Genomic DNA, 27410 nt, shown 5'->3' with positions numbered 1-27410 from the left:
TTCTCTCACCAGTCGTAACCCCAGTTCTCCCACCTGTCCTAGACAGTAGTTATAACCCCAGTTCTCTCACCAGTCGTAACCCCAGTTCTCTCACCAGTCCTAGACCAGTAGTTATAACCCCAGTTCTCTCACCAGTCGTAACCCCAGTTCTCTCACCAGTCCTAGACCAGTAGTTATAACCCCAGTTCTCTCACCAGTCCTAGACCAGTAGTTATAACCCCAGTTCTCTCACCAGTCCTAGACAGTAGTTATAACCCCAGTTCTCTCACCAGTCGTAACCCCAGTTCTCTCACCAGTTATAACCCCAGTTCTCTCACCAGTCCTAGACCAGTAGTTATAACCCCAGTTCTCTCACCAGTTATAACCCCAGTTCTCTCACCAGTCCTAGACCAGTCGTAACCCCAGTTCCCTCACCAGTCCTAGACAGTAGTTTAACCCCAGTTCTCTCACCAGTCCTAGACAGTAGTTATAACCCCAGTTCTCTCACCAGTCCTAGACCAGTAGTTATAGCCCCAGTTCTCTCACCAGTCGTAACCCCAGTTCTCTCACCAGTCCTAGACCAGTAGTTATAACCCCAGTTCTCTCACCAGTCCTAGACAGTAGTTATAACCCCAGTTCTCTCACCAGTCCTAGACCAGTAGTTAGAACCCCAGTTCTCTCACCAGTCCTAGACCAGTAGTTATAACCCCAGTTCTCTCACCAGTCGTAACCCCAGTTCTCTCACCAGTCCTAGACAGTAGTTATAATCCCAGTTCTCACCAGTCGTAACCCCAGTTCTCTCACCAGTCCTAGACAGTAGTTATAACCCCAGTTCTCTCACCAGTCCTAGACCAGTAGTTACAACCCCAGTTCTCTCACCAGTCGTAACCCCAGTTCTCTCACCTGTCCTAGACAGTAGTTATAACCCCAGTTCTCTCACCAGTCGTAACCCCAGTTCTCTCACCAGTCCTAGACCAGTAGTTATAACCCCAGTTCTCTCACCAGTCGTAACCCCAGTTCTCTCACCAGTCCTAGACCAGTAGTTATAACCCCAGTTCTCTCACCAGTCCTAGACCAGTAGTTATAACCCCAGTTCTCTCACCAGTCCTAGACAGTAGTTATAACCCCAGTTCTCTCACCAGTCGTAACCCCAGTTCTCTCACCAGTTATAACCCCAGTTCTCTCACCAGTCCTAGACCAGTAGTTATAACCCCAGTTCTCTCACCAGTTATAACCCCAGTTCTCTCACCAGTCCTAGACCAGTCGTAACCCCAGTTCTCTCACCAGTCCTAGACAGTAGTTTAACCCCAGTTCTCTCACCAGTCCTAGACAGTACTTATAACCCCAGTTCTCTCACCAGTCCTAGACCAGTAGTTATAGCCCCAGTTCTCTCACCAGTCGTAACCCCAGTTCTCTCACCAGTCCTAGACCAGTAGTTATAACCCCAGTTCTCTCACCAGTCCTAGACAGTAGTTATAACCCCAGTTCTCTCACCAGTCCTAGACCAGTAGTTAGAACCCCAGTTCTCTCACCAGTCCTAGACCAGTAGTTATAACCCCAGTTCTCTCACCAGTCGTAACCCCAGTTCTCTCACCAGTCGTAACCCCAGTTCTCTCACCAGTCCTAGACAGTAGTTATAATCCCAGTTCTCACCAGTCGTAACCCCAGTTCTCTCACCAGTCCTAGACAGTAGTTTTAACCCCAGTTCTCTCACCAGTCCTAGACCAGTAGTTACAACCCCAGTTCTCTCACCAGTCGTAACCCCAGTTCTCTCACCTGTCCTAGACAGTAGTTATAACCCCAGTTCTCTCACCAGTCGTAACCCCAGTTCTCTCACCAGTCCTAGACCAGTAGTTATAACCCCAGTTCTCTCACCAGTCGTAACCCCAGTTCTCTCACCAGTCCTAGACCAGTAGTTATAACCCCAGTTCTCTCACCAGTCCTAGACCAGTAGTTATAACCCCAGTTCTCTCACCAGTCCTAGACAGTAGTTATAACCCCAGTTCTCTCACCAGTCGTAACCCCAGTTCTCTCACCAGTTATAACCCCAGTTCTCTCACCAGTCCTAGACCAGTAGTTATAACCCCAGTTCTCTCACCAGTTATAACCCCAGTTCTCTCACCAGTCCTAGACCAGTCGTAACCCCAGTTCCCTCACCAGTCCTAGACAGTAGTTTAACCCCAGTTCTCTCACCAGTCCTAGACAGTAGTTATAACCCCAGTTCTCTCACCAGTCCTAGACCAGTAGTTATAGCCCCAGTTCTCTCACCAGTCGTAACCCCAGTTCTCTCACCAGTCCTAGACCAGTAGTTATAACCCCAGTTCTCTCACCAGTCCTAGACAGTAGTTATAACCCCAGTTCTCTCACCAGTCCTAGACCAGTAGTTAGAACCCCAGTTCTCTCACCAGTCCAAGACCAGTAGTTATAACCCCAGTTCTCTCACCAGTCGTAACCCCAGTTCTCTCACCAGTCGTAACCCCAGTTCTCTCACCAGTCCTAGACAGTAGTTATAATCCCAGTTCTCACCAGTCGTAACCCCAGTTCTCTCACCAGTCCTAGACAGTAGTTATAACCCCAGTTCTCTCACCAGTCGTAACCCCAGTTCTCTCACCAGTCGTAACCCCAGTTCTCTCACCAGTCCTAGACCAGTTGTTTAACCCCAGTTCTCTCACCAGTCCTAGACCAGTCGTAACCCCAGTTCTCTCACCAGTCCTAGACCAGTCGTAACCCCAGTTCTCTCACCAGTCGTAACCCCAGTTGTTATAACCCCAGTTCTCTCACCAGTCGTAACCCCAGTAGTTATAACCCCAGTTCTCTCACCAGTCCTAGACCAGTCGTAACCCCAGTTCTCTCACCAGTCCTAGACAGTAGTTATAACCCCAGTTCTCTCACCAGTCCTAGGCAGTAGTTGTAACCCCAGTTCTCTCACCAGTCCTAGACAGTAGTTGTAACCCCAGTTCTCTCACCAGTCGTAACCCCAGTTCTCTCACCAGTCGTAACCCCAGTTCTCTCACCAGTCCTAGACAGTAGTTATAATCTCAGTTCTCACCTGTCGTAACCCCAGTTCTCTCACCAGTCCTAGACCAGTTGTTATAACCCCAGTTCTCTCACCAGTCCTAGACCAGTCGTAACCCCAGTTCTCTCACCAGTCCTAGACCAGTCGTAACCCCAGTTCTCTCACCAGTCCTAGACAGTAGTTGTAACCCCAGTTCTCTCACCAGTCCTAGGCAGTAGTTGTAACCCCAGTTCTCTCACCAGTCCTAGACCAGTAGTTAGAACCCCAGTTCTCTCACCAGTCCTAGACCAGTCGTAACCCCAGTTCTCTCACCAGTCCTAGACAGTAGTTGTAACCCCAGTTCTCTCACCAGTCCTAGGCAGTAGTTGTAACCCCAGTTCTCTCACCAGTCCTAGACAGTAGTTATAACCCCAGTTCTCTCACCAGTCCTAGACCAGTCGTAACCCCAGTTCTCTCACCAGTCCTAGGCAGTAGTTGTAACCCCAGTTCTCTCACCAGTCCTAGACAGTAGTCGTAACCCCAGTTCTCTCACCAGTCCTAGACAGTAGTCGTAACCCCAGTTCTCTCACCAGTCCTAGACCAGTAGTTATAGCACCAGTTCTCTCACCAGTCGTAACCCCAGTTCTCTCACCAGTCCTAGACCAGTAGTTATAACCCCAGTTCTCTCACCAGTCCTAGACAGTAGTTATAACCCCAGTTCTCTCACCAGTCCTAGACCAGTAGTTAGAACCCCAGTTCTCTCACCAGTCCTAGACCAGTAGTTATAACCCCAGTTCTCTCACCAGTCGTAACCCCAGTTCTCTCACCAGTCGTAACCCCAGTTCTCTCACCAGTCCTAGACAGTAGTTATAATCCCAGTTCTCACCAGTCGTAACCCCAGTTCTCTCACCAGTCCTAGACAGTAGTTATAACCCCAGTTCTCTCACCAGTCCTAGACCAGTAGTTACAACCCCAGTTCTCTCACCAGTCGTAACCCCAGTTCTCTCACCTGTCCTAGACAGTAGTTATAACCCCAGTTCTCTCACCAGTCGTAACCCCAGTTCTCTCACCAGTCCTAGACCAGTAGTTATAACCCCAGTTCTCTCACCAGTCGTAACCCCAGTTCTCTCACCAGTCCTAGACCAGTAGTTATAACCCCAGTTCTCTCACCAGTCCTAGACCAGTAGTTATAACCCCAGTTCTCTCACCAGTCCTAGACAGTAGTTATAACCCCAGTTCTCTCACCAGTCGTAACCCCAGTTCTCTCACCAGTTATAACCCCAGTTCTCTCACCAGTCCTAGACCAGTCGTAACCCCAGTTCCCTCACCAGTCCTAGACAGTAGTTTAACCCCAGTTCTCTCACCAGTCCTAGACAGTAGTTATAACCCCAGTTCTCTCACCAGTCCTAGACCAGTAGTTATAGCCCCAGTTCTCTCACCAGTCGTAACCCCAGTTCTCTCACCAGTCCTAGACCAGTAGTTATAACCCCAGTTCTCTCACCAGTCCTAGACAGTAGTTATAACCCCAGTTCTCTCACCAGTCCTAGACCAGTAGTTAGAACCCCAGTTCTCTCACCAGTCCTAGACCAGTAGTTATAACCCCAGTTCTCTCACCAGTCGTAACCCCAGTTCTCTCACCAGTCGTAACCCCAGTTCTCTCACCAGTCCTAGACAGTAGTTATAATCCCAGTTCTCACCAGTCGTAACACCAGTTCTCTCACCAGTCCTAGACAGTAGTTATAACCCCAGTTCTCTCACCAGTCGTAACCCCAGTTCTCTCACCAGTCGTAACCCCAGTTCTCTCACCAGTCCTAGACCAGTTGTTATAACCCCAGTTCTCTCACCAGTCCTAGACCAGTCGTAACCCCAGTTCTCTCACCAGTCCTAGACCAGTCGTAACCCCAGTTCTCTCACCAGTCGTAACCCCAGTTGTTATAACCCCAGTTCTCTCACCAGTCCTAGACAGTAGTTATAACCCCAGTTCTCTCACCAGTCCTAGACCAGTCGTAACCCCAGTTCTCTCACCAGTCCTAGACAGTAGTTATAACCCCAGTTCTCTCACCAGTCCTAGGCAGTAGTTGTAACCCCAGTTCTCTCACCAGTCCTAGACAGTAGTTGTAACCCCAGTTCTCTCACCAGTCGTAACCCCAGTTCTCTCACCAGTCGTAACCCCAGTTCTCTCACCAGTCCTAGACAGTAGTTATAATCCCAGTTCTCACCTGTCGTAACCCCAGTTCTCTCACCAGTCCTAGACCAGTTGTTAAAACCCCAGTTCTCTCACCAGTCCTAGACCAGTCGTAACCCCAGTTCTCTCACCAGTCCTAGACCAGTCGTAACCCCAGTTCTCTCACCAGTCCTAGACAGTAGTTGTAACCCCAGTTCTCTCACCAGTCCTAGGCAGTAGTTGTAACCCCAGTTCTCTCACCAGTCCTAGACCAGTTGTTAAAACCCCAGTTCTCTCACCAGTCCTAGACCAGTCGTAACCCCAGTTCTCTCACCAGTCCTAGACCAGTCGCAACCCCAGTTCTCTCACCAGTCCTAGACAGTAGTTGTAACCCCAGTTCTCTCACCAGTCCTAGACAGTAGTTGTAACCCAGCTCTCTCACCAGTCCTAGACAGTAGTTGTAACCCCAGTTCTCTCACCAGTCCTAGACAGTAGTTGTAACCCCAGTTCTCTCACCAGTCCTAGACAGTAGTTGTAACCCCAGTTCTCTCACCAGTCCTAGACAGTAGTTGTAACCCCAGTTCTCTCACCAGTCCTAGACAGTAGTTGTAACCCCAGTTCTCTCACCAGTCCTAGACAGTAGTTGTAACCCCAGTTCTCTCACCAGTCCTAGGCAGTAGTTGTAACCCCAGTTCTCTCACCAGTCCTAGACAGTAGTTGTAACCCAGCTCTCTCACCAGTCCTAGACAGTAGTTGTAACCCCAGTTCTCTCACCAGTCCTAGACAGTAGTTGTAACCCAGCTCTCTCACCAGTCCTAGACCAGTCGTAACCCCAGTTCTCTCACCAGTCGTAACCCCAGTAGTTATAACCCCAGTTCTCTCACCAGTCCTAGACCAGCCTTAATCCCAGTTCTCTCACCAGTCCTAGACCAGTCGTAACCCCAGTTCTCTCACCAGTCCTAGACAGTAGTTGTAACCCCAGTTCTCTCACCAGTCCTAGACCAGTCGTAACCCCAGTTCTCTCACCAGTCGTAACCCCAGTAGTTATAACCTCAGTTCTCTCACCAGTCCTAGACCAGTCGTAATCCCAGTTCTCTCACCAGTCCTAGACCAGTCGTAACCCCAGTTCTCTCACCAGTCCTAGACAGTAGTTGTAACCCCAGTTCTCTCACCAGTCCTAGACAGTAGTTGTAACCCCAGTTCTCTCACCAGTCCTAGACAGTAGTTATAACCCCAGTTCTCTCACCAGTCCTAGACAGTTGTTATAACCCCAGTTCTCTCACCAGTCCTAGGCAGTAGTTGTAACCCCAGTTCTCTCACCAGTCCTAGACAGTAGTTGTAACCCCAGTTCTCTCACCAGTCCTAGACAGTAGTTGTAACCCCAGTTCTCTCACCAGTCCTAGACAGTAGTTGTAACCCAGCTCTCTCACCAGTCCTAGACAGTAGTTGTAACCCCAGCTCTCTCACCAGTCCTAGACAGTAGTTGTAACCCCAGTTCTCTCACCAGTCGTAACCCCAGTTGTTATAACCCCAGTTCTCTCACCAGTCCTAGACCAGTCGTAACCCCAGTTCTCTCACCAGTCCTAGACCAGTCGTAACCCCAGTTCTCTCACCAGTCCTAGACAGTAGTTGTAACCCCAGTTCTCTCACCAGTCCTAGACAGTAGTTATAACCCCAGTTCTCTCACCAGTCCTAGACCAGTCGTAACCCCAGTTCTCTCACCAGTCCTAGACAGTAGTTGTAACCCCAGTTCTCTCACCAGTCCTAGACAGTAGTTATAACCCCAGTTCTCTCACCAGTCCTAGACAGTAGTTATAACCCCAGTTCTCTCACCAGTCCTAGACAGTAGTTGTAACCCCAGTTCTCTCACCAGTCCTAGACAGTAGTTGTAACCCAGCTCTCTGGAGATGGTCCAGTTGGCGTGTCCCTCTATCTGCTGTTCATCAGGAAACAGGACCACCTGGTTGAACCATGAGAACTCTAGTTCAACACATGGGGTTTCCTACAGGGTGAGGAAGAGATACACATGGGTGAGGAAGAGATACACATGGGTGAGGAAGAGATACACATGGGTGAGGAAGAGATACACATGGGTGAGGAAGAGATACACATGGGTGAGGAAGAGATACACATGGGTGAGGAAGAGATACCCATGGCGTCTACTACAGGGTGAGGAAGAGATACCCATGGGGTTTCCTACAGGGTGAGGGAGAGATACCCATGGGGTCTCCTACATGGTGAGGAAGAGATACCCATGGAGTTTCCTACAGGGTGAGGGAGAGATACCCATGGATGAGGAAGAGATACCCATGGGTGAGGAAGAGATACCCATGGCGTCTACTACAGGGTGAGGAAGACATACCCATGGAGTCTACTTCAGGGTGAGGAAGACATACCCATGGGTGAGGAAGAGATCAAATGAGGTTAAACAGAAATACATCTCATTAACTTTAGTAAAGCCTTTTTTACACCAGCAGTTGTCACAAAGTGACAAAACCCCAAAGAGCCCCAGTAGAATAGTCCCCGACGACCGGCATGGCAATCCATCTTTCCCAGGGTCCCCCTCCTCTATCCAATAAAACATTTAGATGCTCAACAAATCCAGACAGACGGACGGACGGACGGACAGGCAGACGGACGGACGGACAGGCAGACAGACGGACAGGCAGACAGACGGACGGACAGGCAGACAGACGGACGAACAGACAGACAGACAGACAGACAGACAGACAGACAGACAGACAGACGGACGGACAGGCAGACGGACAGGCAGACAGACAGACAGACAGACGGACGGACAGACAGACGGACAGGCAGACGGACAGGCAGACGGACGGACAGGCAGACAGGCAACAGACGGACGGACAGGCAGACAGACGGACGGACAGGCAGACGGACGGACGGACGGAACAGACAGACAGACGACAGGCAGACCGAGACAGGCAGACGGACCAGGCAGCGACAGACGACAGGCAGACCGGCAGACAGGCAGACGGACAGGCAGACGGACGGACAGGCAGACAGACAACAGACGGACGGACAGGCAGACAGACAGACAGACGGACAGGCAGACGGACAGGCAGACGGACAGGCAGACAGACAGACGGACGGACAGGCAGACGGACGGACAGGCAGACGGACGGACAGGCAGACGGACAGGCAGACGGACGGACAGGCAGACAGACAGACAGACAGACAGACAGACAGACAGACGGACGGACGGACAGACAGACGGACAGGCAGACGGACAGGCAGACGGACAGGCAGACGGACGGACAGGCAGACAGACAGGCAGACAGACAGACAGGCAGACAGACAGGCAGACAGACAGACAGACAGACAGACAGACAGACAGACAGACAGACAGACAGACAGACAGGCAGGCAGGCAGACGGACGGACAGGCAGACGGACAGGAGGTGACCGTAAAAGCCTTGTTGTTCCTGACCTTGTTAGGGTTTGATCCAGCCACTCCTATAGGATTGAGAAGGTCCTCCAAACCGTGAGGGACTGGCCACAGGCTGAGAGCAACTTTCCCGCAAACTAACGTGTCCTTGTAGTCAAACAGGTTCACGTTACCCCACGCCAGCGGGCAGTGCTCCTACACACACACACAGATACACACACACACACACACACACACACACACACACACACACACACACACACACACACACACACACACACACACACACACACACACACATATATAACACACACCACACACACATATATAACACACACACACCCATATATAACACACACACACACACACACACATATATAACACACACACACACATATATACACACACACACACACACACACACACACACACACACACACACACACACACACACACACACACACACAGAGACATGACAGGTAGTATTAGTACCATGACAGGTTAGTATATGTTAGTATATGTTAGTATATGTTAGTATATGTTAGTACTAGTACCATGACAGGTTAGTATATGTTAGTATATGTTAGTACATGTTAGTATATGTTAGTACTAGTACCATGACAGGTTAGTATATGTTAGTATATGTTAGTATATGTTAGTACTAGTACCATGACAGGTTAGTATATGTTAGTATATGTTAGTATATGTTAGTATATGTTAGTACTAGTACCATGACAGGTTAGTATATGTTAGTATATGTTAGTACATGTTAGTATATGTTAGTACTAGTACCATGACAGGTTAGTATATGTTAGTATATGTTAGTATATGTTAGTATATGTTACTATATGTTAGTATATGTTAGTATTAGTACCATAGACATGTTAGTATATGTTAGTATATGTTAGTATTATGTTAGTATGTTAGTATCATGAGACATGTTAGTGTATGTTAGTATATGTTAGTACATGTTAGTATATGTTAGTATTAGTACCATAGACATGTTAGTATATGTTAGTATATGTTAGTATATGTTAGTATTAGTACCATAGACATGTTAGTATATGTTAGTATATGTTAGTATATGTTAGTATATGTTAGTACTAGTACCATAGACAGGTTAGTATATGCGGTGCAGTAGCTACCTCTTTGGCTCCCTTGCGTCCCTTGACACTGCAGATGGAGAGGCAGAGTCTGGCGGAGTGAGGAAGGTCCGTCATGTAGATGTCGTAGGACAGCCACTCATTCCACCTGGAGAGGAGAGAGAAGAAGAAGAAGAGGCTGATGAGATACTTCGTCTAGTTGTAGAAATGTTGTAATAATGTCGTAGCTGATAGTGGTTTTTCCTTCATACGAAGACTCTATATTCCCGAAGAAACATCACATCTGGTCTGAACTAAATATCAAATCATAGCAAACTTTATTAGTCACACGCGCAGAAAACAGGTGTAGTAGACCTCACAGTGAAATGCTGAATACAACAGGTGTAGTAGACCTCACAGTGAAATGCTGAATACAACAGGTGTAGTAGACCTCACAGTGAAATGCTGAATACAACAGGTGTAGTAGACCTCACAGTGAAATGCTGAATACAACAGGTGTAGTAGACCTCACAGTGAAATGCTGAATACAACAGGTGTAGTAGACCTCACAGTGAAATGCTGAATACAACAGGTGTAGTAGACCTCACAGTGAAAATGCTGAATACAACAGGTGTAGTAGACCTCACAGTGAAATGCTGAATACAACAGGTGTAGTAGACCTCACAGTGAAATGCTGAATACAACAGGTGTAGTAGACCTCACAGTGAAATGCTGAATACAACAGGTATAGACCTCACAGTGAAATGCTGAATACAACAGGTGTAGTAGACCTCACAGTGAAATGCTGAATACAACAGGTGTAGTAGACCTCACAGTGAAATGCTGAATACAACAGGTGTAGACCTCACAGTGAAATGCTGAATACAACAGGTGTAGTAGACCTCACAGTGAAATGCTGAATACAACAGGTGTAGTAGACCTCACAGTGAAATGCTGAATACAACAGGTGTAGTAGACCTTACAGTGAAATGCTGAATACAACAGGTGTAGTAGACCTCACAGTGAAATGCTGAATACAACAGGTGTAGTAGACCTTACAGTGAAATGCTGAATACAACAGGTGTAGTAGACCTCACAGTGAAATGCTGAATACAACAGGTGTAGTAGACCTCACAGTGAAATGCTGAATACAACAGGTGTAGTAGACCTTACAGTGAAATGCTGAATACAACAGGTGTAGTAGACCTCACAGTGAAATGCTGAATACAACAGGTGTAGTAGACCTCACAGTGAAATGCTGAATACAACAGGTGTAGTAGACCTCACAGTGAAATGCTGACTACAACAGGTGTAGGCAGACCTCACAGTGAAATGCTGAATACAACAGGCGTAGTAGACCTCACAGTGAAATGCTGAATACAACAGGTGTAGTAGACCTCACAGTGAAATGCTGAATACAACAGGTGTAGTAGACCTTACAGTGAAATGCTGAATACAACAGGTGTAGTAGACCTCACAGTGAAATGCTGAATACAACAGGTGTAGTAGACCTCACAGTGAAATGCTGAATACAACAGGTGTAGTAGACCTTACAGTGAAATGCTGAATACAACAGGTGTAGTAGACCTCACAGTGAAATGCTGAATACAACAGGTGTAGTAGACCTCACAGTGAAATGCTGAATACAACAGGTGTAGTAGACCTTACAGTGAAATGCTGAATACAACAGGTGTAGTAGACCTCACAGTGAAATGCTGAATACAACAGGTGTAGTAGACCTTACAGTGAAATGCTGAATACAACAGGTGTAGGTAGACCTTACAGTGAAATGCTGAATACAACAGGTGTAGTAGACCTTACAGTGAAATGCTGAATACAACAGGTGTAGGTAGACCTTACAGTGAAATGCTGAATACAACAGGTGTAGTAGACCTCACAGTGAAATGCTGAATACAACAGGTGTAGTAGACCTCACAGTGAAATGCTGAATACAACAGGTGTAGTAGACCTCACAGTGAAATGCTGAATACAACAGGTGTAGTAGACCTCACAGTGGAATGCTGAATACAACAGGTGTAGTAGACCTCACAGTGAAATGCTGAATACAACAGGTGTAGTAGACCTCACAGTGAAATGCTGAATACAACAGGTGTAGTAGACCTTACAGTGAAATGCTGAATACAACAGGTGTAGTAGACCTCACAGTGAAATGCTGAATACAACAGGTGTAGTAGACCTCACAGTGAAATGCTGAATACAACAGGTGTAGTAGACCTCACAGTGAAATGCTGAATACAACAGGTGTAGTAGACCTCACAGTGAAATGCTGAATACAACAGGTGTAGTAGACCTCACAGTGAAATGTTGAATACAACAGGTGTAGTAGACCTCACAGTGAAATGCTGAATACAACAGGTGTAGTAGACCTCACAGTGAAATGCTGAATACAACAGGTGTAGTAGACCTTACAGTGAAATGCTGAATACAACAGGTGTAGTAGACCTTACAGTGAAATGCTGAATACAACAGGTGTAGTAGACCTCACAGTGAAATGCTGAATACAACAGGTGTAGTAGACCTCACAGTGAAATGCTGAATACAACAGGTGTAGTAGACCTCACAGTGAAATGCTGAATACAACAGGTGTAGTAGACCTTACAGTGAAATGCTGAATACAACAGGTGTAGTAGACCTCACAGTGAAATGCTGAATACAACAGGTGTAGTAGACCTCACAGTGAAATGCTGAATACAACAGGTGTAGTAGACCTCACAGTGAAATGCTGAATACAACAGGTGTAGTAGACCTCACAGTGAAATGCTGAATACAACAGGTGTAGTAGACCTCACAGTGAAATGCTGAATACAACAGGTGTAGTAGACCTCACAGTGAAATGCTGAATACAACAGGTGTAGTAGACCTCACAGTGAAATGCTGAATACAACAGGTGTAGTAGACCTCACAGTGAAATGCTGAATACAACAGGTGTAGTAGACCTCACAGTGAAATGCTGAATACAACAGGTGTAGTAGACCTTACAGTGAAATGCTGAATACAACAGGTGTAGTAGACCTCACAGTGAAATGCTGAATACAACAGATGTAGTAGACCTCACAGTGAAATGCTGAATACAACAGGTGTAGTAGACCTCACAGTGAAATGCTGAATACAACAGGTGTAGTAGACCTCACAGTGAAATGCTGAATACAACAGGTGTAGTAGACCTCACAGTGAAATGCTGAATACAACAGGTGTAGTAGACCTCACAGTGAAATGCTGAATACAACAGGTGTGGTAGACCTCACAGTGAAATGCTGAATACAACAGGTGTGGTAGACCTCACAGTGAAATGCTGAATACAACAGGTGTAGTAGACCTCACAGTGAAATGCTGAATACAACAGGTGTAGTAGACCTCACAGTGAAATGCTGAATACAACAGGTGTAGTAGACCTCACAGTGAAATGCTGAATACAACAGGTGTAGTAGACCTCACAGTGAAATGCTGAATACAACAGGTGTAGTAGACCTCACAGTGAAATGCTGAATACAACAGGTGTAGTAGACCTCACAGTGAAATGCTGAATACAACAGGTGTAGTAGACCTCACAGTGAAATGCTGAATACAACAGGTGTAGTAGACCTCACAGTGAAATGCTGAATACAACAGGTGTAGTAGACCTCACAGTGAAATGCTGAATACAACAGGTGTAGTAGACCTCACAGTGAAATGCTGAATACAACAGGTGTAGTAGACCTCACAGTGAAATGCTGAATACAACAGGTGTAGTAGACCTCACAGTGAAATGCTGAATACAACAGGTGTAGTAGACCTCACAGTGAAATGCTGAATACAACAGGTGTAGTAGACCTCACAGTGAAATGCTGAATACAACAGGTGTAGTAGACCTCACAGTGAAATGCTGAATACAACAGGTGTAGTAGACCTCACAGTGAAATGCTGAATACAACAGGTGTAGTAGACCTCACAGTGAAATGCTGAATACAACAGGTGTAGTAGACCTCACAGTGAAATGCTGAATACAACAGGTGTAGTAGACCTCACAGTGAAATGCTGAATACAACAGGTGTAGTAGACCTCACAGTGAAATGCTGAATACAACAGGTGTAGTAGACCTCACAGTGAAATGCTGAATACAACAGGTGTAGTAGACCTTACAGTGAAATGCTGAATACAACAGGTGTAGTAGACCTCACAGTGAAATGCTGAATACAACAGGTGTAGTAGACCTCACAGTGAAATGCTGAATACAACAGGTGTAGTAGACCTCACAGTGAAATGCTGAATACAACAGGTGTAGTAGACCTTACAGTGAAATGCTGAATACAACAGGTGTAGTAGACCTTACAGTGAAATGCTGAATACAACAGGTGTAGTAGACCTCACAGTGAAATGCTGAATACAACAGGTGTAGTAGACCTCACAGTAAATGCTGAATACAACAGGTGTAGTAGACTTCACAGTGAAATGCTGAATACAACAGGTGTAGTAGACTCACAGTGAAATGCTGAATACAACAGGTGTAGTAGACCTACAGTGAAATGCTGAATACAACAGGTGTAGTAGACCTCACAGTGAAATGCTGAATAGCAACAGGTGTAGTAGACCTTACAGTGAAATGCTGAATACAACAGGTGTAGTAGCCTCACAGTGAAGTGCTGATACAACAGGTGTAGTAGCCTCACAGTGAAATGCTGAATACAACAGGTGTAGTAGACCTTACAGTGAAATGCTGAATACAACAGGTGTAGTAGACCTCCCAGTGAAATGCTGAATACAACAGGTGTAGTAGACCTCACAGTGAAATGCAAGTACAACAGGTGTAGTAGACCTCACAGTGAAATGCTGAATACAACAGGTGTAGTAGACCTCACAGTGAAATGCTGAATACAACAGGTGTAGTAGACCTCACAGTGAAATGCTGAATACAACAGGTGTGTAGACCTCACAGTGAAATGCTGAAACAACAGTGTAGTAGACCTACAGTGAAATGCTGAATACAACAGGTGTAGTAGACCTCACAGTGAAATGCTGAATACAGCAGGTGTAGTGACCTCACAGTGAAATGCTGAATACAACAGGTGTAGTAGACCTCACAGTGAAATGCTGAATACAACAGGTGTAGTAGCCTCACAGTGAAATGCTGAATACAAGCAGGTGTAGTAGACCTCACAGTGAAATGCTGAATACAACAGGTGTAGTAGACCTCACAGTGAAATGCTGAATACAACAGGTGTAGTAGATGTTATAGTGAAATGCTGAATACAACAGGTGTAGTAGACCTCACAGTGAAATGCTGAATACAACAGGTGTAGTAGACCTCACAGTGAAATGCTGAATACAACAGGTGTAGTAGACCTATCACAGTGAAATGCTGAATACAACAGGTGTAGTAGACCTCACAGTGAAATGCTGAATACAACAGGTGTAGTAGACCTCACAGTGAAATGCTTACTTACGAGCCCTTATTAACCAACAATGCAGTTAAAAAAATACAGATAAGAATAAGAAATTAAAATAACAATAGCGAGACTATATACAGGGAGGGTAATGTTGTGGTAGTTATGGTGTTGTAGTAGTGTTGTAGTAGTAATGTTATAGTAGCAGTATTGTAGTAGTGTTTTTTGTAGTAGTGTTGTAGTGGTGTTGTAGTGGTAATGTTATAGTAGCAGTATTGTAGTAGTGTTGTTGTAGTAGTAATGTTATAGTAGCAGTATTGTAGTAGTGTTGTAGTAGTGTTGTAGTGGTGTTGTAGTGGTAATGTTATAGTAGCAGTATTGTAGTAGTGTTGTAGTAGTGGTATTTAGTAGTGTTACGGTAGTAGTGTTGTAATGGTGTTGTAGAGGTGTTGTCGTGGTAATGTTATTGTAGTAGTGTTGTAGTAGTGTTGTAGTAGTAATGTTAGAGTAGCCATATTGTAGTAGTAGTATTTTAGTAGAGTAGTAATGTTGTAGTGTTGTAGTAGTGTTGTAGAAATGTTGTAGTAATGTTGTAGTGTTATAGTAGTGTTGTAGTAATGTTACAGTAATGTTATAGCCATGTTACAGTAATGCTAGAGTGGCATTGCAGTAATGTTGTAGTAATGTTATAGTATTGTTGTAGTAATGTTGTAGTAGTGTTGTAGCAATGTTGTAGTAGTGTTGTAGTAATGTTGTAGTAGTGTTGTAGTAATGTTGTAGTAGTGTTGCAGTAATGTTGCAGTAGTGTTGCAGTAATGTTGTAGTAGTGTTGTAGTAGTGATGTAGTAATGTTGTAGTAATGTTATAGTATTGTTGTGGTTGTGTTGTAGTAATGTAATAGTATTGTTGTGATAGTGCTGTAGTAATGTTGTAGTAGTGTTGTAGTAATGTTGTAGTAGTTTTGTGGTAATGTTGTAGTAGTGTTGTAGCAATGTTGTAGTAGTGTTGTAGTAGTGTTGTAGCAATGTTGTAGTAGTGTTGTAGTAATGTTGTAGTATTGTTGTAGTAGGGTGTTGTAGTAATGTTGTAGTAGTGTTATAGTATTGTTGTAGTAGTGCTGTAGTAATGTTGTAGTAGTGTTGTAGTAGTGTTGTTATTTTACCTGGGGTTGGAGCAGGGTGTTGTAGTAGTGTTACATTGTAGTATTGTTGTAGTAGTGTTGTAGTAATGTATTGTAGTAGTGTTGTAGTAGTGTTGTTATTTTACCTGGGGTTGGAGCAGGGTGTTGTAGTAGTGTTGTAGTATTGTTGTAGTAGTATTGTAGTAGTGTTGTAGTAGTGCAGTATTTTATTTTACCTGGGGTTGGAGCAGGGTGTTGTAGTAGTGTTGTAGTAATGTTGTAGTAGTGTTGTAGTAGTGTTGTAGTAGTGTTGTAGTAGTGCAGTAATTTTACCTGGGGTTGGAGCAGGGTGTTGTAGTAGTGTTATAGTATTGTTGTAGTAGTGTTGTGGTAGTGCAGTAATTTTACCTGGGGTTGGAGCAGGGTGTTATAGTATTGTTGTGGTAGTGCTGTAGTAATGTTGTAGTAGTGTTGTAGTAGTGTTGTTATTTTACCTGGGGTTGGAGCAGGGTGTTGTAGTAGTGTTGTAGTGGTGTTGTAGTAGTGTTGTAGTAGTGTTGTAGTAGTGTTGTTATTTTACCTGGGGTTGGAGCAGGGTGTTGTAGTAGTGTTATAGTATTGTTGTAGTAGTGTTGTATGTAATTCCGGGTTGGGGGTGTTGTAGTAGTGTTATAGTATTGTTGTAGTAGTGTTGTAGTAATATTGTAGTAGTGCTGTTATTTTACCTGGGGTTGGAGCAGGGTGTTATAGTATTGTTATAGTAGTGTTGTAGTAATATTGTAGTAGTGTTGTAGTAGTGCTGTTATTTTACCTGGGGTTGGAGCAGGGTTGTTGTAGTATTGTTATAGTATTGTTGTAGTAATATTGTAGTAGTGTTGTAGTAGTGCAGTTATTTTACCTGGGGTTGGAGCAGGGTGTTGTAGTAGTGTTATAGTATTGTTGTAGTAGTGTTGTAGTAATATTGTAGTAGTGTTGTAGTAGTGCAGTAATTTTACCTGGGGTTGGAGAAGGGTGTTGTAGTAGTGTTATAGTATTGTTGTAGTATTGTTGTAGTAATATTGTAGTAGTGTTGTAGTAGTGTTGTAGTAGTGTTGTAGTAATATTGTAGTAGTGTTGTAGTATTGTTGTAGTAGTGTTATAGGTATTGTTGTAGTAGTGTTGTAGTAGTGTTGTTATTTTACCTGGGGTTGGAGCAGGGTACTCTCTGGGTGTTGACGTAGTGTTATAGTATTGTTGTAGTAGTGTTGTAGTAGTGTTGTAGTAATATTGTAGTAGTGGTGGTATTTTACCTGGGGTTGGAGCAGGGTGTTGTAGTATTGTTATAGTAGTGTTGTAGTAGTGTTGTAGTAGTGTTGTAGTAGTGCAGTAATTTTACCTGGGGTTGGAGCAGGGTGTTGTAGTAGTGTTGTAGTAGTGTTGTAGTAGTGTTGTAGTATTGTTGTAGTAGTGTTGTAGTAATATTGTAGTAGTGTTGTAGTAGTGTTGTTATTTTACCTGGGGTTGGAGCAGGGTGTTGTAGTAGTGTTGTAGTATTGTTATAGTAGTGTTGTAGTAATATTGTAGTAATATTGTAGTAGTGTTGTTATTTTACCTGGGGTTGGAGCAGGGTTTGGGTGTTGTAGTAGTGTTGTAGTAGTGTTGTAGTGGTGTTGTAGTAGTGCAGTTATTTTACCTGGGGTTGGAGCAGGGTGTTGTAGTAATATTGTAGTAGTGTTATAGTATTGTTGTAGTAGTGTTGTAGTAGTGCAGTAATTTTACCTGGGGTTGGAGCAGGGTGTTGTAGTAGTGTTGTAGTAGTGTTATAGTATTGTTGTAGTAGTGTTGTAGTAGTGCAGTAATTTTACCTGGGGTTGGAGCAGGGTGTTGTAGTAATATTGTAGTAGTGTTATAGTATTGTTGTAGTAGTGTTGTAGTAATATTGTAGTAGTGTTGTAGTAGTGTTGTAGTTGGCGGTGTTGTAGTAGTGTTAGTAGTAGTGTTGTAGTAGTGTTGTGTAGTTGCAGTATTTTACCTGGGGTTGGAGCAGGGTGTTGTAGTAGTGTTATAGTAGTGTTGTAGTAGTGTTGTAGTAGTGTTGTAGTATTGTTGTAGTAGTGTTGTAGTAGTGTTGTAGTGGTGTTATAGTAGTGTTGTAGTAGTGTTGTAGTAGTGTTGTAGTAGTACAGCAATTTTACGTGGGGTTGGAGCAGGGTGTTGTAGTAGTGTTATAGTAGTGTTGTAGTAGTGTTGTAGTAGTGTTGTTATTTTACCTGGGGTTGGAGCAGGGTGTTGTAGTAGTGTTGTAGTAATATTGTAGTAGTGTTATAGTAGTGTTGTAGTAGTGTTGTAGTAGTGTTGTAGTAGTGCAGTAATCTTACCTGGGGTTGGAGCAGGGGACTCTCTGGGTGTTGACATTGTCACACAGCGGCTCTCCTCCATGATAGATACCCGTTCTAACGTAAATCTAAAACAGTTGATCAGGACAGAAGACAAACATGATGTCAACACACACACACACACACACACACACACACACACACACACACACACACACACACACACACACACACACACACACAGACAGACAGACAGACAGACAGACAGACAGACAGACAGACAGACAGACAGACAGACAGACAGACAGACAGACAGACAGACAGACCGTTAATATTAACATCCATTGTTATTGTCAGAACGGAGTCCGTCCGTCTACCTTGTCAATGTCTCTGATGTTGACGTTGACGTATGTAGCACAGAGCAGGCGGAGCCTCAGAAGGGTGTTGAAGGCCCAGAGGGAGTGGGGTGAGCTGGGATCTCCCCCCACCGGGACAGGGGCTGGGCTGGGGGTCCGCCGACTGTAGGAGGGAGCCACAAACCCGCTGCTTGGGAGCTGGCTGTACAGGCTGTCCTTTGACACTAACATCAGGTGTGGGAGACGGCCTACTGTTATACAGCTACGGATATACTGGGGAAGGGGATGGGAGACGCACAGGGATGGAAAGAAGAGGAATGGGTTATTAAAGAGAGTCTATGGATCAGCCATGACAGTCTAACTGAATAGTGTGTGTGTGTCTGTGTGTGTGTGTGTGTGTTTTGTGCGTGAATGTGACTGAATTCATCATTGTGCGCTTGTGTGTGTGTCTCTCTCTCTGTCCTACCTTATACTGACTGACGGGGTATATATTTATACTGACTGAGGGGGTATATATTTATACTGACTGAGGGGGTATTTATTTATACTGACTGAGGGGGTATATATTTATACTGACTGAGGGGGTATATATTTATACTGACTGAGGGGGGTATATATTTATACTGACTGACGGGGTATTTATTTATACTGACTGAGGGGGTATATATTTATACTGACTGAGGGGGTATTTATTTACCTTGTTCTGACTGAGGGGTATTTATTTATACTGACTGAGGGGTATATATTTATACTGACTGAGGGGGTATATATTTATACTGACTGAGGGGGTATATATTTATACTGACTGAGGGGGTATATATTTATACTGACTGAGGGGGTATATATTTATACTGACTGAGGGGGTAGATTTAGATGCACTATTGTAAAGTGGTTGTTCCACTGGATATCATAGGTGAATGCACCAATTTGTAAGTCCTCTGGAAAGAGCGTCTGCTTGACTAAATCTAAACTCTAATCTAATCTAAAATTATATATTTACCTTGTTCTGACTGAGGGGGTATATATTTATACTGACTGAGGGGGTATATATTTACCTTGTTCTGACTGAGGGGTATATATTTATACTGACTGAGGGGGTATATATTTATACTGACTGAGGGGGTATTTATTTATACTGACTGAGGGGGTATATATTTATACTGACTGATGGGGTTTATATTTACCTTGTTCTGACTGAGGGGGTATATATTTACCTTGTTCTGACTGAGGGGGTATATATTTATACTGACTGAGGGGTATATATTATACTGACTGAGGGGGTATATATTTACCTTGTTCTGACTGAGGGGTATATATTTATACTGACTGAGGGAGTATATATTTATACTGACTGAGGGGTATATATTTATACTGACTGAGGGGTATTTATTTATACTGACTGAGGGGGTATATATTTACTGACTGAGGGGGTATATATTTACCTTGTTCTGACTGAGGGGGTATATATTTAACTGACTGAGGGGGTATATATTTACCTTACTGACTGAGGGGTATTTATTTATACTGACTGAGGGGGGTATATATTTAACTGACTGAGGGAGTATATATTTACCTACTGACTGAGGGGGTATATATTTATACTGACTGAGGGGGTATATATTTATACTGACTGAGGGGGTATATATTTATACTGACTGAGGGGGTAGATTTAGATGCACTATTGTAAAGTGGTTGTTCCACTGGATATCATAAGGTGAATGCACCAATTTGTAAGTCGCTCTGGATAAGAGCGTCTGCTAAATGACTAAAATCAAAATCTAAATCTAATCTAATCTAAAATCTATATATTTACCTTGTTCTGACTGAGGGGTATATATTTATACTGACTGAGGGGTATTTATTTATACTGACTGAGGGGGTATATATTTACCTTGTTCTGACTGAGGGGGGTATATATTTATACTGACTGAGGGGAGTATATATTTATACTGACTGAGGGGGTATATATTTATACTGACTGAGGGGTATTTATTTATACTGACTGAGGGGTATATATTTATACTGACTGAGGGAGTATATATTTATACTGACTGAGGGGGTATATATTTATACTGACTGAGGGGGTATTTATTTATACTGACTGAGGGGGTATATATTTATACTGACTGAGGGGTATTTATTTATACTGACTGAGGGGTATATATTTATACTGACTGAGGGAGTATATATTTATACTGACTGAGGGGGTATATATTTATACTGACTGAGGGGTATTTATTTATACTGACTGAGGGGGTATATATTTATACTGACTGAGGGAGTATATATTTATACTGACTGAGGGGGTATATATTTATACTGACTGAGGGGTATTTATTTATTCTGACTGAGGGGGTATATATTTATACTGACTGAGGGAGTATATATTTATACTGACTGAGGGTGTATATATTTATACTGACTGAGGGGTATTTATTTATACTGACTGAGGGGGTATATATTTATACTGACTGAGGGGGTTTATATTTATACTGAATGAGGGGTATATATTTATACTGACTGAGGGGGGTATATATTTATACTGACTGACGGGGTATTTATTTACCTTGTTCTGACTGAGGGGGTATATATTTATACTGACTGAGGGGTATTTATTTATACTGACTGAGGGGTATATATTTATACTGACTGAGGGGGTATATATTTATACTGACTGAGGGGTATATATTTATACTGACTGAGGGGGTATATATTTATACTGACTGAGGGGGTATATATTTACCTTGTTCTGACTGAGGGGGTATATATTTATACTGACTGAGGGGGTATATATTTACCTTGTTCTGACTGAGGGGGTATATATTTATACTGACTGAGGGGGTATTTATTTATACTGACTGAGGGGGTATATATTTACCTTGTTCTGACTGAGGGGTATATATTTAACTGACTGAGGGGGTATATATTTATACTGACTGAGGGGGTATATATTTATACTGACTGAGGGGTATTTATTTATACTGACTGAGGGGGTATATATTTATACTGACTGAGGGGTATATATTTATACTGACTGAGGGGGTATATATTTATACTGACTGAGGGGGTATTTATTTATACTGACTGAGGGGTATATATTTACTACTGACTGAGGGGGTATATATTCTGACTGAGGGGGTATATATTTATACTGACTGAGGGGGTATATATTTATACCGACTGAGGGGGTATATATTTACCTTGTTCTGACTGAGGGGGTATATATTTATACTGACTGAGGGGGTATTTATTTATACTGACTGAGGGGTATATATTTACCTTGTTCTGACTGAGGGGTATATATTTATACTGACTGAGGGGGTATATATTTATACTGACTGAGGGGTATATATTTATACTGACTGAGGGGTATATATTTATACTGACTGAGGGGGTATATATTTATACTGACTGAGGGGGTATTTATTTATACTGACTGAGAGGGTATATATTATACTGACTGAGGGGGTATATATTTACCTTGTTCTGACTGAGGGGGTATATATTTATACTGACTGAGGGGGTATTTATTTATACTGACTGAGGGGTATATATTTATACTGACTGAGGGCGTATATATTTACCTTGTTCTGACTGAGGGGGTATATATTTATACTGACTGAGGGGGTGTATATTTACCTTGTTCTGACTGAGGGGGTATATATTTATACTGACTGAGGGGGTACATATTTACCTTGTTCTGACTGAGGGGGTATATATTTATACTGACTGAGGGGTATATATTTATACTGACTGAGGGGTATATATTTACTACTGACTGAGGGGTATATATTTATACTGACTGAGGGGGTATATATTTATACTGACTGAGGGGGTATATATTTATACTGATTGAGGGGTATATATTTATACTGACTGAGGGGTATATATTTATACTGATTGAGGGGGTATATATTTATACTGACTGAGGGGTATATATTTATACTGACTGAGGGGGTATATATTTATACTGACTGAGGGGGGTATATATTTATACTGACTGAGGGGTTATTTATTTATACTGACTGAGGGGGTATATATTTATACTGACTGATGGGGTTTATATTTATACTGACTGAGGGGGTATATATTTATACTGACTGAGGGGGTATATATTTATACTGACTGACGGGGTATTTATTTACCTTGTTCTGACTGAGGGGGTATATATTTATACTGACTGAGGGGGTATATATTTATACTGACTGAGGGGGTATATATTTATACTGACTGAGGGGGTATATATTTATACTGACTGAGGGGTATATATTTATACTGACTGAGGGGGTATATATTTACCTTGTTCTGACTGAGGGGGTATATATTTATACTGACTGAGGGGGTGTATATTTACCTTGTTCTGACTGAGGGGGTATATATTTATACTGACTGAGGGGGTACATATTTACCTTGTTCTGACTGAGGGGTATATATTTATACTGACTGAGGGGGTATATATTTATACTGACTGAGGGGGTATATATTTATACTGACTGAGGGGTATATATTTATACTGACTGAGGGGGTATATATTTATACTGACTGAGGGGTATATATTTATACTGATTGAGGGGTATATATTTATACTGACTGAGGGGGTATATATTTATACTGATTGAGGGGGTATATATTTATACTGACTGAGGGGGTATATATTTATACTGACTGAGGGGGTATATATTTATACTGACTGAGGGGGTATATATTTATACTGACTGAGGGGTTATTTATTTATACTGACTGAGGGGTATATATTTATACTGACTGATGGGGTTTATATTTATACTGACTGAGGGGGTATATATTTATACTGACTGAGGGGGTATATATTTATACTGACTGACGGGGTATTTATTTACCTTGTTCTGACTGAGGGGGTATATATTTATACTGACTGAGGGGTATATATTTATACTGACTGAGGGGGTATATATTTATACCGACTGAGGGGGTATATATTTATACTGACTGAGGGGTATATATTTATACTGACTGAGGGGGTATATATTTACCTTGTTCTGACTGAGGGGGTATATATTTATACTGACTGAGGGGGTATTTATTTATACTGACTGAGGGGGTATATATTTACCTTGTTCTGACTGAGGGGGTATATATTTATACTGACTGAGGGGGTATATATTTATACTGACTGAGGGGGCATATATTTATACTGACTGAGGGGTATTTATTTATACTGACTGAGGGGGTATATATTTATACTGACTGAGGGGGTATATATTTATACTGACTGAGGGGGTATATATTTATACTGACTGAGGGGGTATTTATTTATACTGACTGAGGGGGTATATATTTATACTGACTGAGGGGTATATATTTATACTGACTGAGGGGGTATATATTCTGACTGAGGGGGTATATATTTATACTGACTGAGGGGGTATATATTTACCTTGTTCTGACTGAGGGGGTATATATTTATACTGACTGAGGGGGTATTTATTTATACTGACTGAGGGGGTATATATTTACCTTGTTCTGACTGAGGGGTATATATTTATACTGACTGAGGGGTATATATTTATACTGACTGAGGGGGTATATATTTATACTGACTGAGGGGGTATATATTTATACTGACTGAGGGGGTATTTATTTATACTGACTGAGGGGGTATATATTTATACTGACTGAGGGGGTATATATTTATACTGACTGAGGGGGTATATATTTATACTGACTGAGGGGGTATATATTTATACTGACTGAGGGGGTATTTATTTATACTGACTGAGAGGGTATATATTTATACTGACTGAGGGGGTATATATTTACCTTGTTCTGACTGAGGGGGTATATATTTATACTGACTGAGGGGGTATATATTTACCTTGTTCTGACTGAGGGGGTATATATTTATACTGACTGAGGGGGTATATATTTACCTTGTTCTGACTGAGGGGGTATATATTTATACTGACTGAGGGGGTATATATTTATACTGACTGAGGGGGTATTTATTTATACTGACTGAGGGGGTATATATTTATACTGACTGAGGGGGTATATATTTATACTGACTGAGGGGGTATATATTTATACTGACTGAGTGGGTATATATTTATACTGATTGAGGGGGTATATATTTATACTGACTGAGGGGGTATATATTTATACTGATTGAGGGGGTATATATTTATACTGACTGAGGGGGTATATATTTATACTGACTGAGGGGGTATATATTTATACTGACTGAGGGGGTATATATTTATACTGACTGAGGGGGTATTTATTTATACTGACTGAGGGGGTATATATTTATACTGACTGATGGGGTTTATATTTATACTGACTGAGGGGGTATATATTTATACTGACTGAGGGGTATATATTTATACTGACTGAGGGGGTATATATTTATACTGACTGAGGGGTATATATTTATACTGACTGAGGGGGTATATATTTATACTGACTGAGGGGGGTATATATTTATACTGAGTGAGGGGATATTTATTTATACTGACTGAGGGGGTATATATTTATACTGACTGAGGGGGTATATATTCTGACTGAGGGGGTATATATTTACCTTGTACTGACTGAGGGGGTATATATTCTGACTGAGGGGGTATATATTTACCTTGTACTGACTGAGGGGGTATATATTTACCTTGTTCTGACTGAGGGGGTATATATTCTGACTGAGGGGGTATATATTCTGACTGAGGGGGTATATATTTACCTTGTACTGACTGAGGGGGTATATATTCTGACTGAGGGGGTATATATTTACCTTGTTCTGACTGAGGGGGTATATATTCTGACTGAGGTGGTATATATTCTGACTGAGGGGTATATATTTACCTTGTACTGACTGAGGGGGTATATATTCTGACTGAGGGGGTATATATTTACCTTGTACTGACTGAGCGGGTATTTCTCCAGCAGGTATTCATCACATCCACAGACCTTCAGGATGTACTGCCCCTGGTATTCCTGGACACACAGCCTCAGCTGCTGAGCCGACAGGTGCATAGACCTGTGGGGGTTGGGGCGTTATTCACTAGCACCATCACCTACTGTATAGACCTGTGGGGGTTGGGGGCGTTATTCACTAGCACCATCACCTACTGTATAGACCTGTGGGGGTTGGGGGCGTTATTCACTAGCACCATCACCTACTGTATAGACCTGTGGGGGTTGGGGGCGTTATTCACTAGCACCATCACCTACTGTAAGCCTCTCTCCTGTTACTGTAGTGTGAGGCGGCTTGACACACACACACACACACACACACACACACACACACACACACACACACACACACACACACACACACACACACACACACACACACACACCACCTCGTCTTCTTCCTAATGGCCTCTGCTATAAGCTGTTCGGGCAGACTGTCGTGGCTGATCTTCAGGGTGTATTTCTGTTTAGAGTTGGACGGCGAGACGATCACCCAGATGGTCACTATCAGACGACCTGGAGGTGGGAGTTTTGGGCGGAGTAACTACTGTAAATACTGTAACTACTGTAACTACTGTAAATACTGTAACTACTGTAAATACTGTAACTACTGTAAATACTGTAAATACTGTAACTACTGTAACTACTGTAACTACTGTAAATACTGTAAATACTGTAACTACTGTAACTACTGTAACTACTGTAACTACTGTAACTACTGTAAATACTGTAACTACTGTAACTACTGTAAATACTGTAAATACTGTAACTACTGTAACTACTGTAAATACTGTAAATACTGTAACTACTGTAACTACTGTAACTACTGTAACTACTGTAACTACACTAAATACTGTAAATACTGTAACTACTGTAAATACTGTAACTACTGTAAATACTGTAACTACTGTAAATACTGTAACTACTGTAACTACTGTAACTACTGTAAATACTGTAACTACTGTAACTACTGTAAATACTGTAACTACTGTAACTACTGTAAATACTGTAACTACTGTAAATACTGTAAATACTGTAACTACTGTAACTACTGTAACTACTGTAACTACTGTAACTATTGTAAATACTGTAAATACTGTAAATACTAAATATGATAATAAACAAATATCCTTTTTCACACTGACACGCACGTGCGCACGCACGCATAACGCACACACACACTAATACTACACTATACTACAGTGTAGTATAATATAATACAGCGTATAGTATAGTGTAGTATAATATAGTATAGTGTAATGATAGTATAATATAGTATAGTGTAATGATAGTATAATATAGTGTAGTATAATATAGTATAGTGTACTGATAGTATAATATAGTGTAGTATAATATAGTATAGTGTAATGATAGTATAATATAGTGTAGTATAATATAGTATAGTGTAAATGATAGTATAATATAGTGTAGTATAATATAGTATAGTGTACTGATAGTATAATATAGTGTAGTATAATATAGTATAGTGTAATGATAGTATAATATAGTGTAGTATAATATAGTATAGTGTAATGATAGTATAATATAGTATAGTATAATATAGTATAGTGTAATGATAGTATAATATAGTGTAGTATAATATAGTATAGTGTAATGATAGTATAATATAGTGTAGTATAATATAGTATAGTGTAATGATAGTATAAT

General features: G+C 42.3%; 1 pseudogene; it reads right to left on the bottom strand.

The window, feature by feature from the left end:
* LOC106594877 (phosphatidylinositol 4,5-bisphosphate 3-kinase catalytic subunit alpha isoform-like) overlaps positions 1-27410 on the bottom strand; it is a 121947-nt pseudogene that overhangs the window by 67269 nt on the left and 27268 nt on the right.

This window comes from Salmo salar, chromosome ssa18 (assembly GCF_905237065.1).
Source record: "Salmo salar chromosome ssa18, Ssal_v3.1, whole genome shotgun sequence".
NCBI lineage: Eukaryota > Metazoa > Chordata > Actinopteri > Salmoniformes > Salmonidae > Salmo > Salmo salar.
Note: the sequence above shows the minus strand (reverse complement) of the source record. Positions and strands in the feature narration are given on the sequence as shown.